The 11,229-nt window shown below is 34.9% G+C and overlaps 1 pseudogene; it reads right to left on the bottom strand.

The window, feature by feature from the left end:
* Positions 1 to 232: 232 nt before the first annotated feature.
* On the bottom strand, positions 233 to 1,879 carry LOC143611115 (putative acetyltransferase At3g50280; annotated as a pseudogene).
* Between the last annotated feature and the right edge of the window lie 9,350 nt (positions 1,880 to 11,229).

Here is an 11,229-nt window from a genome sequence, read left to right on the forward strand (position 1 = left end):
CTTATAAAAAACTCATTATATAAGGTATAAGAAGCTACAAATAAGGACTCCCAAACACCCCTTTACTATGATTTTCAATCTAAAAAAGTAACAATTTTGTTTCTTAAAGGTAAGAGTCAGAACTAATTATTTTACCAAAAAATAATACATAGGCCACTTATATACTTATCCTCATAATTTGCACAAATTTACCAATTCTAGTTTCAACCATTTTGACTATAGTACACATTCTAATACTTTTGACTCGTTGACTTTTGCATTATTGGATTGAACATTTGACCATGTATTTAAAAAGAAAAAAACTAAATTAACTTTAGAAATTTAGATTTCCACAACTACAACATACTAAATTACAAAAGAGTACGGTAACAGTACTTAACAACCCAACCACCCAATCATTAACACCCTCCCAAAACATATTCCATAAACTCCAAATCTGATTCAACTCCGGCCATTGTCTCCGGTGACAACACCACCTCCAAATCCACACTCCCACCACCATTCCTCCCCGGGAAAGCCGATATTTTCCCGTCGAATTTATTCGCCCGACCACTTCGCACCGCGATGGGCTTCCCCCACCCGAAATCGTTATCGTACATAGGAAACCGAGGCGAGCTCCCCATCGTTAACATCGCGCCGTCAAAATTCCCTAAGGGAAAACATCGCTGGTCCGCTTCCCAATTTTTAATGAAGCGACACACCATCGTGTCGTCATCGTCATGTGACAACACGTTTTTATTTAGTTGTTCTGCACACCATTTAATGTCATGTGACAATACGTCACCTGCTGACGCATAAGTGGGAATGCTTTGAATAGCATTCCCAAAGTAAAATGTTTCGAGTACCGGTTTTAATCGGTGTCGGCAGTTTACTGCCATACGAAAAGTCGTCATTTTGGTACTTGGAAACTTTCTGGCGCGTGTCACTGAGCGCCAGAGTAATGCGCATAATGATTGAAAAGACGAAATTTCGGGATCCGGTCCGGTTTTCGAAACAACATTGTTTCTTAATAAATCATCAATTATTTCCGTGACAGTGATTTCACTGTCACGGTAATAATTAATTCGTTTTTTACTATTCACCCGCTCTTTTAACTTTAAAAAGTTTCTCTGCTGAAGCTGAATACACGCTCAGTCAACGGCGCGTGCTCGTCAAACGTCACCTTCGGTCCACCCGCAGAGACTTTGAGCCGTGCGGGGGACACTAAAACCGACTCCCGAACGAAACACGGTAGTTTCGACACCATTTTCGCTCCGTTACAAATATCCGCGAACGAATTCACGAAATTCCACAACGACGTCCCATCAACGACGGCGTGGTTAACAGAAAACCCGATAAACACGCCGTCGTTTAGCTCGGTCACTTGAACCCCCAAAATGGGGTTAAAGTGACCGTCGTAGCTAACCGTTCTGTCGAACGTGAAAAACCCATTGACGGATTCGGGTACGTGAATTGGGGAAATTATGTCATTGATGGTTAAATGAGTGGCATTGGCGTGGACGAATTCGACGCCAGAGTCGTTGGAGGTAATGTAGACGTACCCGTTGGGGTCGGTTATTAACCGACCCGCGAGAGGGGGGAAATTGGTTAACACATTAGAGAGTCCGCATTTGAGAAGTTGTAAGAGATCTGGGATGGGGATTGGGGGCGGGCGAATAAGTTGCCCTTTTGAATGTAGTGGCACGAGAGCATCGGGAGGTCGGATACCGAGAGTTTGAGGTCGGGTAGTTGGGATTTGGTTGCGGGTTTGATGGTGGATTTGGAGATGATTTGAATAAGGGGTTGAGAAGGCATTGTGATGGGTTTTGGTTGTGAGAATGAATGTGTGAATGATGAGTGAAGTGTTGTGGGTTATTATATAGGGGTGTGGACGGTTGGTTTGGTTTGGTTTGGTTTGGTTTGGTTTGGTTCATGCATTTGATTTTGTGGGGTAAAACAGAGTTGACTGTGGTGAATGGTGAGATACGTTGAAGGAGAATGAATATGAGTTGCTGGCATGTGGTATCCACACGATTTCTAGCTGTATATTACCATTCCCATTTAAATGGGGAGTGAATTTCCAAAATTTAAATCATCAACATGGTTTATTAACAATGGAATTCTCATCCATTTTTTTTTGGAAGGGGAGGGGGGGGATACATCAGGGAGCTGTTCCTAACGTATTGGGGTAATCTCTGATGCATTAGAGCATTCTCAATTCATTTTTCATTCTTCATCTCTATAATTACACAAAAAATATCATCTTTTATCTCCCATTTTCAATTAAATAATATTTTTTTTATATTTTTATAGTTACATTTTCTTTCTCCTTCACTCACAACCACTTTCAAAAATATTAAAAAATTATAGAGGTGAACAGTCCATTTCTCCAAATTTAACCATGAAGAATAACATTTTCTTTTTCCTCCTCTCACAATCACTTTTAACTATCTCCAAAAATAGAGAACCCTCTCACTGTTTTTATTTTTTTTATTATTTTGTTTTTTTTTTATTTTTTTTTGTCTTTTTCTCCTTAATTTCTTTGTTTATTTTTGTTTTTATATTAGTAATTAGTTTAAATAAAAAGAATTAATGTTTTTCGTTTTCAACAATCGGGTATACTTAATCAACTCAATTTTAATAATCTAATGAAACATAAAAATAAAACGATATTTACATATACATACATAACCATTATAACGAGTTCCTACAAACAAAAAAAATGGTAAAAATCAATCTAAACAGCAGCATCACCCGTGTCGTCGTCATCTCGTCTGCGTTTGAACGACCTATCCTCGGCATCATCGTTGTCGTCGTCTTCACGAGGGTATTTGACGCCGAACGCGCGAGCCAGGTTTTGGTGTCTGCATTTCAGTAGGCACCACAAAAAAACAAAAAAAAAAGTTGCGGAGGTTGCAGTGATCTATCCCTTGAAAATGATCATTATCTGACCCAACTATCAGCCTGCGCAGGTACCTGTACAACATATTATATTATATTATATTATATTATATTATATTATATTATATTATATTATATTATATTATAAAGTTATGTTATTATTTTACTATTTTATTATTTATTATCTTATAATATAATACAATTAGCCATGACTATTTGTTTATTTCAACACTATGATCCTTCACTCCATTATTCAACAGAGTTTGTAGTGTATGTAGCACCGACTTGGCATGATGAATATGCTAAGGGACCATAGTGTTGAAATCAACACTGAGTCGTGACAGTGTCGAATATTCTCAAAACGGAACCGTGGAGTGACGTGGATAAGAATTTGAGGAGCTAATTGTATTTGACGAGATACAAATTTGTAATAATACAATTATAATAAAATAAAATAATATAATAACATAAACTTTATAATATAATTTAATATATCATTTTGTTGTACAGGTACCCAGCACATGTTGACGGGGATGATACTAAGGATAGGCCGCCCAGACGTAGACAAGACGACGATGACGACAATTACGCAGGTGGTGCTGCCGTTTAGATTGATTTTTACACATTTTCATTTGTATGAACTCGTTGTAATGGTTGTGTATGTATATGTAAATATCGTTTTATTTGTATTGTTTCGTTGATATTTCAAAATCGAACCAATTAAGTATGCCCAGTTGTTAAAAACAAAAGGTATTAAAAAAATATTTGTAAAAAACCTAATTATTAATAAAAAACAAAACCAAAGAAAAAAAACAACAAAAAGACAAAACAAACAAAATAAAACAAAAATGAAAAGAAAAAAGATCGACTTTTGAGGAAACACCACCTCAATACACCAAGAATAAGATAGGGTTATCCTTACCTCCCTGGCGTATCGGAGTGGTGTCTACCAAAAGGGATGGTCTCCCTAGCACAACCATATTAATAAAATAAAATATCTTAGTACAATATTCAACTACAAAATCATGTTTTATGTTATTGTATACCCCTTTGGTAATTTTCTATTGGGTATATATATATGTTAGTTTGTTAAAATTTATAGTTTCTCACGCTATATGGTTGAATACATTTTTTTAAACGACTTTACTTGTGTTTTTAGGTCACTTCACTTCCCAAGTTGGAGAGTCACTTTGCCTCACTCTGACCTATGTTGACTTAACCGAGCCACGTTAGCTTCAGAGTTTAGCTCGGATGTTCCTCCAGGAAACCATACCGCTAACTGTCACTTGACAGACGTCGTCGAGCCGTCACAAGAGCAGAACTCTCTAACGTAACACACGATAGGACGAAACCCGGAAGGAATCGAGATTCGAACTGATAACAATATCATAAGCATTCTCTTTCGTATTTCAGGTTTACCTGTTTGTTATTTTATTATTATTATTATTATTATTATTATTATTATTATTATTATTATTATTATTATTATTATTATTCAATATGATAGTTTTAAATTGAAACTAGTTATTTAGTAGTTAGGGCCGGGCTAATCGCACTTACAAAATTTGTTAATATTTACTTACTTAGATTAGGGTTCCAAATTTGGATTTTGATTTCTTTGTATATGTTACTTTACATTTTTTTTAGTTATGGCAAATCCACTATTGCCACTTGTTATAAATATAATGCATGTGTGCCATGTAAATTCACTATCAAGCATTAATAAAAATATAAAATCGTGAAAGGGAGACTACCCATACGGCCATGCACTAACCTTTGGTTTTATTATATACACTGTATATCTAAATAAATAATTATAAGGTTTTTCATAGAGGTGCAAGAGGGCTTAATGTCACTGCAAGTTGAAGGTTTATTGACAATATATAACAGGCGGATATGGAGGTGACTAGGTGAGAGCGGGAAGCGCTTGAGGGGTGGACAAAGTGCAATGGGCTTAACCCGTAAAGAGCTCCCATCAACACTTAATAATAGTCGTTGAAGAACTCCAGTTTGTATTGTGTAACACCAAAAGAACCGTAGGAACAATGACAATAGCAACGTACAATACCAATAGTAGATGCAATATTAGTAGGTATAAATCATGCAGGCACTATCGTTTCGACTTGCTATATCGCAGTTTTAAAACATATCACGCCTCTTATCATGTTTGTGCTCGCGCATAAGATTCATTGTTATTAGTGCATACGTAACTACAATTGCTACGTGATCACAACTTGCATATCATATCTTACTCATATATAATTAAAATAATCATCCCTTCGAACTTTGATGGTAGTTAAATGTAATTCATTGACAGACGTACACTATAAGTGTAGCTAGGTAGGGGAGTAGAGGTCATATGTACCTTGTAAAATATTTTTCAGAGGTACATATATGTTAAAATCTCATCCGACCTCAATGAAATTTTGACACAAACCCTCTTTCAACTCCTGAAAAGAATATTCTGGAACCGCCACTAACCGTGAATACAGCAATGTCAAATTAACTCACGTATCATATATATTAAATTTCATCAAAAGTTGTATCATAGACATAGTGCACTAATGTAGTAATGTTCTATTGAACCAGTATTATAATGTTTGATTCAACATAGTGCAACAAAAGTACTTAAAATATGATAATAATATTGGCTTAAAAAGGTCGGTGGGGTTAAGGTTGAAGCTTCATAAACAAATGAAGAGAGAGAAAATCATAAAATGATAACCGCCTTTTTTTCTGATTAGTCGGCGGCAGCTATATTTAAATAGAAAGGTGGCGAGGTTGACTTGAGAATCCCATTTAAAAAAAAGTCATGATACAAGGTTGATGTAACATTATAGTATTGTACCGTACTTGTTTACAACTCTTCTCTTTTGTCATCTCTCTTCCCAAGTCAATAATCTATATGTTTTAAGGACAAGTTGTAAATTTTTATAAGTAACCTTAAATTGATTGGCGTGTGATAATGTTAATGTAGATATGTTTACAAAGTCTTCATTTGATTTTCTTTTCTAGTATTAAGTAAATTAAAGTGGTGGATCCAGGAATTTTGTCAAGTGGGTTCACTGTTCGGGTCAGTTTGTCGGTTCGGCGGTTCGGGGCGTTCCGATTGTTCAAGTCGGTTGGATGGATTGGGTTGGTTCGGTGTACAAAGATTGAGGTTTTACTAAAGATCACCTTTGATTCCTCAAAATAATTATAAAACGTTCTTTAAAAATGTTAGCCTATCTCTCTTTCTTATAACATGTACTTAGTAATACATAGCATTCACACGATTCACATAATTGCATGCTAGCTAAGTTGCTACTAGTAATTATTCAAATTAGGTTGATTTTAGTTGACCATAGTCACATAGAATAAACATATTTTAGCTAATAAAACATATTTTAGCTAGTAAAATGAATGTCACAATCACATCTTTTGGAGTTAGCAAGCAAGATACAAACACAATTATCTACTTACAAAAAAATTGCCAATGGTGGGAATTGAGCTTGTGTTCTCAAGGTGAGAAAGCAAGGTGTCTACCACTCGGCAATGATGGAAACTTTGTTTATGAGTTCACTCATAATTTATATGTGGGTTCACTATCATATTTTATATAGGCATTCTATATAAAATCCGAAACTCAGTGGGTTCCCGTGAACCCGTACCTGATTACCTAGATCCGCCCCTGGTAACATGTGGAAACAAAATGGTGCAATGCACCCTAATTTGCACATATGCTTGTGTAGAGTGTAGAAATGTGGCATTTTTATGATGCAATTTACACTTAACACGTATATAGGACACCTTTAAATTTTTGAAGGCCGGTTTGAAAGTTGCCTTTATATTCTGAAGGCCGGCTCGAGTCGCATTTTGAAGACCGAAAGCGAAATAAAAAATTCGGATAAAATTTCCAAAATGCGTTGTTTAAACCACTTTCTTTATTCTTCGGACCTGGGACCGACAATAATATGCAAAAAGTTTACAATTAGAGAAGTTTAAAATTTTCTTTCAAAAGTTATATGTATTTGTAGCAGATTTAGAAGAAAAGTTAAGGGGTAGTGTAGACTGAAACGTTTTGTTCAAGAGTGGCGGACACATAAAACGAAAAAGAAAAACAGAAATTTTGCGCTGAAAATGTATTTCGTTAAGAAAGTTGTCCGGCTACCCCTCAACATAAGGTAGATCTACCTCAGGGTTATTCCTCGACTAATTAAGTTAAGTAGTACAAAGTTACGATTGTCAACTAGGACTCGTGTCGGGTTGCCACTATCTACATGGACAAGAGTAGCAACTGATCTTGTTACCACTACCATTGTTATTTTTATAGCCATTCCTAATCATCGCATGGCCGTCCTATATGAGGCAATGAGAGTGGGATGAGAGCTCAGCAGTGAGTATCTCCCTTTTAGTGACTTGGGAAGTGTCGCTGATGGGCACAAATTACAACTATTGTTGAGTAGTTCCCAGTACTCGGTTGCAACTAATAAGTTCTAACTGATACTTAGTTAAAGAGAACAAATCCCTTGTTTCAATAACACAGCCACAAATATTAAGCCGAATAAATTTTATTGAATATGCTTAATGAAATTTATTTTTCCGTCAGCTCATGATTTTGGACAGTTTTAACATTCTTTTACTATAAAATAAAGTGCTCCTTAGTTGAGAAAGACAATATGATTCTCACGAACACACCATCTTTCCAACTAACCTTTTTATTCTTCTTGTTACTCAGTTAAAAAGATTCTATTCCGGTGTTCGAGTCTTCCTCGATAGTACACACTACTTTGGTTGTTGTACCTTAAGAAAGAAGCGAGTTCTCTTTGGAAAGTCACAGTCTGTGTCTAGGGCCCATGCTGAACACAAAACCTCAACCACGTTCATCTCATTATTCTTCGTGTTCTTGCGTTTTTTTTATTGCAGTACACACCATAATTACCACTTTCTTTCTGTTCCTATGTTATAACTTGATTTACAAAGCATTTTATTTTAATTCTACAAACGATATTCATACAATGTACACATGTTTAAGAAAAAAAAAGCAAAAACCACATATCTCAAACATTAATTTGGACGTGTGAATAAGTTGAATTGATAACAAGGTCTTCTAAGCTCGTGTCGTGTTTAATTGTAGCATTTGAATTACATGGGTAGCTCAAACTTGTTACGCCATTAATTTTTTTTTGTTTAAATTTTCTTTACTTAAATATGTTTATCGTCAGTATTTTATAGAACATTGCTCTATTTTATTTTCTTTGCTTTTTATATTTTTTAGATTTTCTTTTAGTTTTAGTTTTTTACTTTTATTTGAACAGCATGTGTTGAATTTTAGGGAGCGTTGACATACTTTGAACTAGGGCGCGCCGGAATGCAACACCCTTCACAAAATTCCAATTTATTTTTTTGAACGGCAAATTTATAGAAAAGCTAGCGGGGAAACTAGCAAAAACCCCAAGACAGAACCAAAGAAACAAACAAGACTGCCTAAACACCAAAAAAACCTCTAGAAATCTAACAAGGGAACACCTGAACAAACATCAAGCAAAGAGACCTAGATAACCAAACCTCATCCTCGAGATCTAAACCCTTCTTCTTCTATAACCTTCAAAACAAGATCTTCCATACCCTCAAAATTCATAATTAATTTATAATTCAACAACTAAATAAACTGCTATATTATTTGACATTTTAAAAACAAATAAAATTACAGAAAACAACATCTGCCATTCTATATGTTGGAACTTAGATTTATGTTTCGCCCATAAAAACTACTCTTCCTTGACGTCTTCCACTATCTTAAGACAAGTCGTCCTTTTATTGTTGAAAACTCTCTAACAAGTTTCTAACCAATTAAAAGTATTTTGAAACTTGTATTTTAAGCTACACATATCTACCACCAAATGTTTCATGCCACTATACAAGGTACTAAAATGCGATCTATCCACTCGTTAACAATACCGCAATTAATTAGCACATGTACAAATGTACAATCAAAAAAGAAATACCTCTTATTGGCAACGCCTCTCTCAACAAAAACATATCAAGTCGTTGCTACTTTAAAAACAAAACTTCATAAATTAAATTAAACGTTAAGAACTTAAGATATTTATTTCAAGCTAAAATAAATTCGTAGAATATTGACGAAAATTGGGAATAAAGTAGAAGATTCATTACACATCTGATGAAAGTATTAAAGAATAATAAAACGTTAAAGGCCCTACGATGTGGACTTAAGAGTAAGAAAATATGTTTTTTTTTCTTTAAGTGAGACTTTTATTGATTATTATGTTTTTCACTTCTTTATGTGACATTGGGAAAAAAATTAATATTATTTTGGTATGACGTCATATTATCTCAACAACAAGAGGTAGAACTGGGTTATGTGTATTTGTTGAAAAATGCATTGGATATCTAAAATACAAAAATAACAGCTTGAAAATACGTTATATAATAAGATTAAATGTTAATAAAATATAGAAGAGAATGGCTATATATATATATATATATATATATATATATATATATATATATAAACGAGGACATAAAAATCCTACGTGTCGCGATGTGGTCGCTCCCGAATTCATGGGTATGGGTCTTATGCATTTGACCCGAATTCATGGGTATGGGTCTTACCAAACCCAGATATTCCATAAACGGGTTATAATATATCATGAAATTAAAAATTATTCTCACCAAATTATTGATGTAAAAATCCTATAAAATAGGATAATAATAAAATTTAATATCTTATTTATTCTAAAAAAAGATATATATATTACTTCAATTAAAAAACCAATTTGATAGTAAAAAAAATAAACGGGTCATTAACTTTCATAAATATTATTTATAATTAAAAAACCAATTTTATAGCAAAAAGTATAAACAGGTCTTGGGTCTCATAAAAACCATATAGCTTTTAAACCGGGTTATAACATCTCATTTATTTGTGAAACAATTTATCATCAAACTATAAATATATTATTAACTTTCATACAATAAAAAAATATAAATTCAAAAAATAAATAAATATTAGAACAAACAATATAAAACAACCCCCGTAACACGGAGGATAAAAACTATATATATATATATATGTAACATCACGTAATTTTCGGGCCAAAAATGTCAAGTTTACAAAGTCAAGGGACAAATTCTGTCAAATTCTAAACTTCAGGGACCAAATTGTAAATTCTGTTTTCTTGACCCATCGTGCTACACGACAGGTCAAAAGAGACACCCATCGCGTACCGCGATGGGGTGTCTGACAGGTATTGACACGTGTGCCATGTGGCACACGGTGGCAACGCCTGCCGTCACGTGTAGCGGCGCCTGTCACGTGTCGACACGTGGCAGGTCTACTCACTGACTCACCAACCCTATATCGCGATACGCGATAGGTGAGCCAGGGAACCCATCGCGTATCGCGATAGGGTCCAAAATTTGCTCTATAAATAGCAACCACGGGATTCATTCCCAACTCACAAAATTTCACACACATACTCTCACTCTAGACTCTATCACTACCTCGTAAAGCGTGCCCACGATTCGTCTCGATAAACGTGCCCCAAAACCTTGTTTCCCGTGCCCATTACCTCGATTTCCGTGCCACTTCCCGACATCCCGAACAAGAAAGAAGTGCTACCCAAATGTGAAGGGTATTATTAAGCCAAGCAAGGTAGGCATAATGCCCGACCAAAATAATAATAAAATATTATAACGGCTTAATGCCCTAATTTGGAATTGTGACAATCGTCAATTCCAGGTTAACCTCGTTAACTCAACTCCGTTAATTCAAACTTTAAAGATCGTTGAATCTATAACGCATACTTCATTACATTTAAACTAGGGTTTAAATGACGCTTAACATTTACTACATGTGTAGTAGTCTTTCGGGATTTGCACCGAAACGCAAACGAGTTGATAAATAAACGACAAACGTCAAAACACGAACTATGTGATTACTATGTGTTAGGATTATGTGCTATGTGATAATATTATGGTCATGTTAACTTATTGTGCAAGTATGATAGAATGTTCTAGAAAAACAACACTTGGAAAGTAGAGGGATTAGAATGTAACTTGTATATCTATAAATATATTATTAACTTAACCCTAACTGTTATTATTATCCTAACCCTAACCTACAAGTTCCGATCGGCTCTCTCTCACCTCCCTTCTCCACGGCTGCCGTCCACAAGAACACCCACATACACCATCAATTCAAGTCTTTGATCCAAGAACTAAGTGCTAGGAAGGTATATTTGATCATCATTCACATCCTTGTTGATTGAATTTGATGTTTGTTGGGTTAATAACAAACCCTAGCTGGCCGATTCTAGGTGTTATATTGTTCATGTGATTCTTGAA

The sequence above is a fragment of the Bidens hawaiensis genome, unplaced genomic scaffold, assembly GCF_021521415.1.
Source record: "Bidens hawaiensis isolate Kalapana, Puna unplaced genomic scaffold, B.hawaiensis_p1.1 tig00029598_1, whole genome shotgun sequence".
NCBI classification, from domain to species: Eukaryota; Viridiplantae; Streptophyta; class Magnoliopsida; order Asterales; family Asteraceae; genus Bidens; species Bidens hawaiensis.